At 49.8% G+C, this 6,000-nt stretch overlaps 1 protein-coding gene across 2 annotated transcripts in view; it reads left to right on the top strand.

Annotated features, from left to right (window-relative positions):
- Nucleotides 1-4,137: 4,137 nt before the first annotated feature.
- PRKG2 (protein kinase cGMP-dependent 2) overlaps nt 4,138-6,000 on the top strand; it is a 33,474-nt gene continuing 31,611 nt past the window's right edge. The window contains exon 1 of one of the 2 annotated variants that reach the window (XM_055701318.1): nt 4,138-4,494. The gene's annotated coding sequence lies outside the window, so the exon portion shown is untranslated. The remainder of the gene's footprint in view (nt 4,495-6,000) is intronic. The other variant, XM_055701309.1, reaches the window with a different exon arrangement.

Here is a 6,000-nt window from a genome sequence, read left to right as displayed (position 1 = left end):
TCTTAGAATGCAGGAACATTTACCAAAGCATGAAAGAAGCAGAAGCATTGTTATTTTGTAATCCCTACCTGTTTGAATCTTGTCTACAATAACAAACCCCAGACATTTACCATCAATTTTGTTCTTCAAAATGTGAACTCTGCAGCAGCAAGGCACAATCTAAAGCCCCATCTTTTCAAGTTTCTGCTCCTTGATACTTCATGGCAATAAATGTCTCATCCCTTTTTTCTTAAGGGCCAGCAATACAAATGGAAAGGATTAAAAACAGGACACTCCAGTTGTGCTTTGTAGGTTTATTGCTGCCCCTGCCATTTGCAGATAGGCCAGTGGGAATTGCAGACTACAGGGCTTGTGTAATACAGTTGTACAGCTTTTTCTTTCAGTACATACTGTCCAGGAAAGACCAGAAAGCAAGAACTGAGTTGCTTCAGAGTGGTTTCAGCTCCTTGTCCCTTTTATGGTGAGGGGGCATAAGAATGCTGCTTGCGTCTGCAGGTACATCGCTCCTGCACCTTCTGCTTCTCCAGGCTGTCTGCTGGCACATTCCTCTGCAGAAACTTTGAGGGTGTTCAGGCAGTGTAGAGGAGCTCTGAAATGCCCAGGGCAACCAGGAATAGTGGAGGGCTTTGCTATGTACATGCTCTCAGAGTCCTTTTTTTAGGTCCTCCATGAGGCTGCTAGATCACTATCCCTTCTGCCCCTGTCTTCCCTTGGTGGCCATTCTCTTTGTCTTCTCAGCTTCCTTCACCAAGTCTCCCAGCTGATTCCTGTGCATCACTGCCAGTCAGTTAGCCAGTAGCCCCTTTGGGTGGGGTGCAGCCCTCTGCCTACCTTCTGCCTTGCCTTTTAAGAAATCACAGCCTCTTAAATCAGACATAAGACATTTATTTGGATCCAGGATGAGCTCTTTTACTAACTTCAGGTTGCACAGATGGTGGCTTAGTGAGCACATCAAAACTGAAGACAATGTATAATGCTGTAGTACATCTAAATTAGTAAGGTTGCTTGACATTCCTGTACAGAAGGGAAAGTAATCCCTCTGTTAGGCAAAATCTGAGTGAGACTGCAGATTTAGAGATCATAGAATCATTTTGGTTGGAGAAGACCTTTAAGATTGAATCCAACTGTTAACCTAGCACTGCCATGTCCACCACTATAACCATGTCCCTAAGTGCCATGGCTACATGTCTTCTAAATACCTGCCATTTAGTCATCATCTAAATGGATGGTAACTCTACCGCTTCCCTGGGCAGCCTGTTACAATGTTTGACAACCCTTTCAGTGAAGAAGTTTTTCCTAAAGTCCAATCTAAACCTGCCCTGGCGCAAGTTGAGGCCATTTCCTCTTGTCCTAGTGCTTGTTACTTAGGAGAAGAGTTTGACACCCACCTTGCTACAACCTCCTTTCAGTTGTAGAGAGCGATAAGATCATAAGGCAACATCAGAATGATGAGACATGTCCAAGGTCAAGCCAGTCCACAGGTTATGGCTAAGATCAAGTTCAACATTGCCAGGCTACTGGGAGGTTTCTACTCAGTAAGGACCAAGATCAAGCCAGGCTGAGGTCTGGATCAGGTACCTTAACAGCTGGTTATAGCTGTAGCTAAGCTGGAGGCTACTACACCACTGTACTTGAGAACTAAAACCTCCAGGATGAGTGTGAATAGGTATAGGTGTAGGGCACATAGTGGGGGTTAATCAGGGCCATTAAGGCTCATTAGTGTCCTGAGGGCCCCAGCAGCTTATACCTTTCAGACATCTGTTAGTCACTTCTGTGTGAGCTTGGGCAACTTCTTTCTCGTGTGGAACTGTTCTTCCACTCTCCTTGGTCACCTTGGCTATTGTAATTGCAAACTTTTAAAATAGGAACTGTTTATGCTGTGCCTGTGAGCAACAAGCATAGGAGGGCCTTCATCTTGGCTGAGTCTGCTGATAATGAAGCAGTAGTAGCTGTGCACAAGTGTGTTCCTGGTTGGATTCCTCCAAAAGCTTATGTGCTGTGCAAACAGTAGACATACCTCCTGGCCCAACACAGCCCCAAGACCATTTCTTTCACAGCCATGACTTCAGTACATTTTGCCTCAGGTGGGTTTTGCCACAGTGTTGGAACAATGCAGCACTGTGAAATCAGTGTGCCTGTGTCCAGCACCCCAGCTGCAGCTGTGCAAGGGTGTGTTCAGGGTTACTCTGAAGCTGTCACTGCAGTTGATACATGACACAGGTCTCAATTTATTAAGGGCTCAATTTTTGCCACTCCTAAAAATCTTGATGCAGGGCTGTTTCTTTGTGCATTTGAGATGAAAGCAGAGGACTGAGTGCTATTATATTGTTGGTTGGTTGTTTTTCCCACAAAATCTCAGTTTAACTATTTCAGTCATTCTTCATCTTCCTTAGAATAATCTCAGTTGGTAACATCCTTCATATGTGAACTGTTCACATCTTTTAAGTTCCAAACTGCTGTTGGAATCTGTAGTGGTATCTCCAGTGAGTTTTTTAAATATTTTTTTAAAAAAATTTCTAACAATGTAACTTACATGCCATGAACAGTACCAAAAAATCAGTAACAAGTTAAATGAAAATTTGCCCTTTGACTTCAGTGGAAATGGAACTTGCCCTTAAACCTGCATCAACAATAGCTCAGTTGCAACGTTTATTATCCAGAAGTTTAAATGAGATGATGCATCCACTGTAGCTGTGTACTTGCTGACTGTTGGGCTGCTGGTGAGAGAATAATTTCTGCTAAAAAAAAAAGGCTCCTGGTATGCAAACTGAGGGTACCCATTGCCTTTTTCACTTTGCCAACAGAGCAAGACCCCGTACAGCCCTGGTGTACTGTAAGCAGGGAGCAGTCTCCCGACTCCCAGCTGCATTTCTTATGGACTTTTGCAACAGGATAAGAGGGAGCTGACAGCCAGCCTTATGCTTCAAGGGAACCCGACTGAATTGCTGCTTCCCAGAGCAGCTCACTCTCAGAGAGTAAGCAGTTGCTGGGATGTGTTTTCTCATCACATGCTCCTCTGTTCACTGTAGTATTTGTGTTTCGAGGTCTTGAGTAGTCAGTGAAATACATGTAGCCATTATTTATTTATAATTTTGACTTACTGTCACTGAGAACTCCACTGGAAGTAAAAGAATGTGCAGCCCTTCTCAGGCTGGTCCTGTTAAAGTTTAAGAGAGCTGCTTCATCCCAGCTGTAGGCAGCGATTGTGGAAGCTCTGCTGAACCCTGAGGTCTGGTGAAGCCGAGAGAGGATTTATAGTTAGGCAGCCTGACGGTGCATCTGATGGAGTTGCCTGGAGTGTTTCATAGATAATCATTTGTAGAGATTTTTCACTAGTGGGGCTGCCAGGAATTGCACGTAGGAGGGATACCAGCACAGACTTTAGAGCAGAGGTCCTCAAACTACAGCCCACAGGCTGGGTACGGCCCCCCAGGGTCCTCAATCTGGCCCCCGGTATTTACAGACCCCCCCAACCCCCGCCGGGGGTTGGGGGGGGGAACCAAGCAGCCACAGATGACTGGCTGCCGCTTCATCTGTGCGCCGGCTGCCTTTTTAAAAAGTTTGAGGACCCCTGCTTTAGAGACTACCTTTGGTATTTCTCCTCCAGCACTGGCACTTTTGATTAGCAATTTTAAGTTTGTGAGTGGGACAAGAAAGAATTTGGGGTGAACGTAGAGACAGTCTTAAAAGGAGAGGGCAAGTGTAGAGGAGAAAATTGGAAAGCCATTAGCTACAGGTTGGGGTCAGACTGAGTCTGCATGACAGCATCAGTCGGAGAGGTGTGCATGCCATCTTCAGCTGTTGTAAAATCTTTTCACTCATGGCAGGCCGCTTGGGCCTAACAATCCTTGATTTGAAGACACCTGTTTTGGATCACCATAAGGAGATGTGCCAGGAGAGAGCAGCCCTTGTGAAGCCTGTACTCTGCCAAGAGTCACCGCTGAACGGAGGCAGTGCTGCATTCTGGGGCGAGCCGGGCTCTCCAGTCTGGGTGAGGACAGACCCCGGGACACGCGAGGGACCTCGCAGGAGGGCTGGGCGGTGGTGCCGGGGGTCAGCTCCAGAGAGCAGGGATGCAGGCTCCCTGTGCAGGCGGTCCCGCCGGGGCCACTTCAAAGGGCAGGGGAGAGCAAGCTCGCTGTCAGCTGGGCCCCGCAGTCACCTCCGTGGGAAGCAGAACGGGCTGAGGAGCTCGCCTCGTCCCTGGCCGCCTGGGACGGGGTATCCGCCTCCCTGCCGAGCCCGACCCCGCACCGGCGGCTCCGCGCACGCAGCCAGCCGCTGCCTCTCCCCAGGCGGAGCGCAGCCCGGCGCCCCCGCAGCCCCGCACCGCCGAGGGAGGGGACGGGCGGGCACTGCCGCCCCCGCCCCCGCCGCACCTCCCGGCCGCCCGCGGCGGGCAGCGGCGTTGGCGCCCGCCCCGGCTCCGCAGCGAGCGCGGGAGCGTCAGCCCGCCCGGCCCGGCTCGGGGCCCCGGCCCAGCCCGGCGCGCAGGTGAGGGCGGCCCCGGGGCCGCCACCGCGGAGAAGGCACCGGCGGGTGCGGGCGGGGACTTGGGGAGGCCGGGACCGCGCCGCAGCGGGCGGGGAGCCGGGGGGCGGCCGCGGCCTCCCCGGGGTGGCGCCGGGCTCCAGCGGGGCGCGGCGGCGGTGCTGGCCCGGCGGTACCGGCACCCCGCCGCCCCGGGGGGCTCCCGGTGTCCGGGCGGCGCTCGGCGGCTGGTGCTGGACCCCGGCGGGAGGGCGGGGGCATCCTCTTCGTCTGCGGTGGGGCTTGGGGCTACCCGGCTGCTGGCCTCGCTCTGCCTCTGGCAGACCCCTCGAAGGAGCGTGTGCGGTGCCCGGTAGCAAACACAGAGCATGCTCTGGTTTTGCCTTTTCTCATTACTTATGGCTAAGGATTGGTCAGACCCTGGGGGCATAAGGTTTTAAGTTTTCTGTTGGAATTAACTACTGTAATGCTAGAGTACCTGTCAGTCTTAATCCTTGATTCCTGCTGTATGCTTGGCCATGAGTTTCCTATGTTAGGAGCCAACGAAGGGCACCGTGTGGAAATAGGGATCTGTCAGATCTGACTGCTGGTTCCATTGTATGTTGACGATTAATTGCACATATACAATGGGAAGACAGAAGTTCCTAATGTTTTCTCTCCAGTGCAGTTGCTATATTATGAACTTTGATCATCATCTCTTTATGCAGTAAACCTGTTTCTGGAAGCCATCTAAATAGTAGGGTTTTCAGTGCCCTGGGGCACAGAAATTTGTTTACATTCTCCTGTGCCATACAAATTTATTTCTGACATACTACCCTGTTAGTTATCAAGCTGAAGCGCCAGCTGTCAAAGTGTATCCAGGAAATGGGAGCAAAAGAAAAATATACAAAGTCACAATAAGCAAAAGAAAGGGAAGAAAGGAAAACTAGATTTGCAGTGTGAGCTACCTTGTCAAGTATTTCAATTCCAACCCACTGAAGGCTGCAAACCAGAACCAAATTGTGCATCTGTTAAAACTATGGTTATACTAGCTAGTAATAGCAAATTGCTGAAGCTTCCCAATTTATTTCTTGTTGCCTGATCAGTGTACCTTGTCAGGGGCACATTCTTATCTGGGTCCAATAAAATGGTAAAAGAGATTCACTTAAGCCACATCACTTGGGGTTCAACCTGAAAAAGTTGGACTTCATTTATGAGGCAGACTCACAGCTACTTTGTAGCCTACTGTTGGCACTAGCAGCATGATTGCCTAGTTAGTGCAACAGAACTTTTATAAAAATTATTAAAATAGCTTTTTGATGAGGCAAAAATCAGAGTGCAAGGAAACAATTTGCTGTTCTAAGGCAGGTATTTCCTGTGCTGTGGTCTTTTGCAACAGCAAGATGCAGTTGAACGGAGTTCATCAAGAGCCTGAGCAGGGGTTTTGGGAAAAGCTCGATGGGACAGTACAGCTCATTCCTCCTCTCCTGGTGGAGCTCTCCTTAGGCTTGAATAAACCAAACTGTAACC

Source organism: Falco cherrug, chromosome 1 (assembly GCF_023634085.1).
Source record: "Falco cherrug isolate bFalChe1 chromosome 1, bFalChe1.pri, whole genome shotgun sequence".
NCBI classification, from domain to species: domain Eukaryota; kingdom Metazoa; phylum Chordata; class Aves; order Falconiformes; family Falconidae; genus Falco; species Falco cherrug.
Note: the sequence above shows the minus strand (reverse complement) of the source record. Positions and strands in the feature narration are given on the sequence as shown.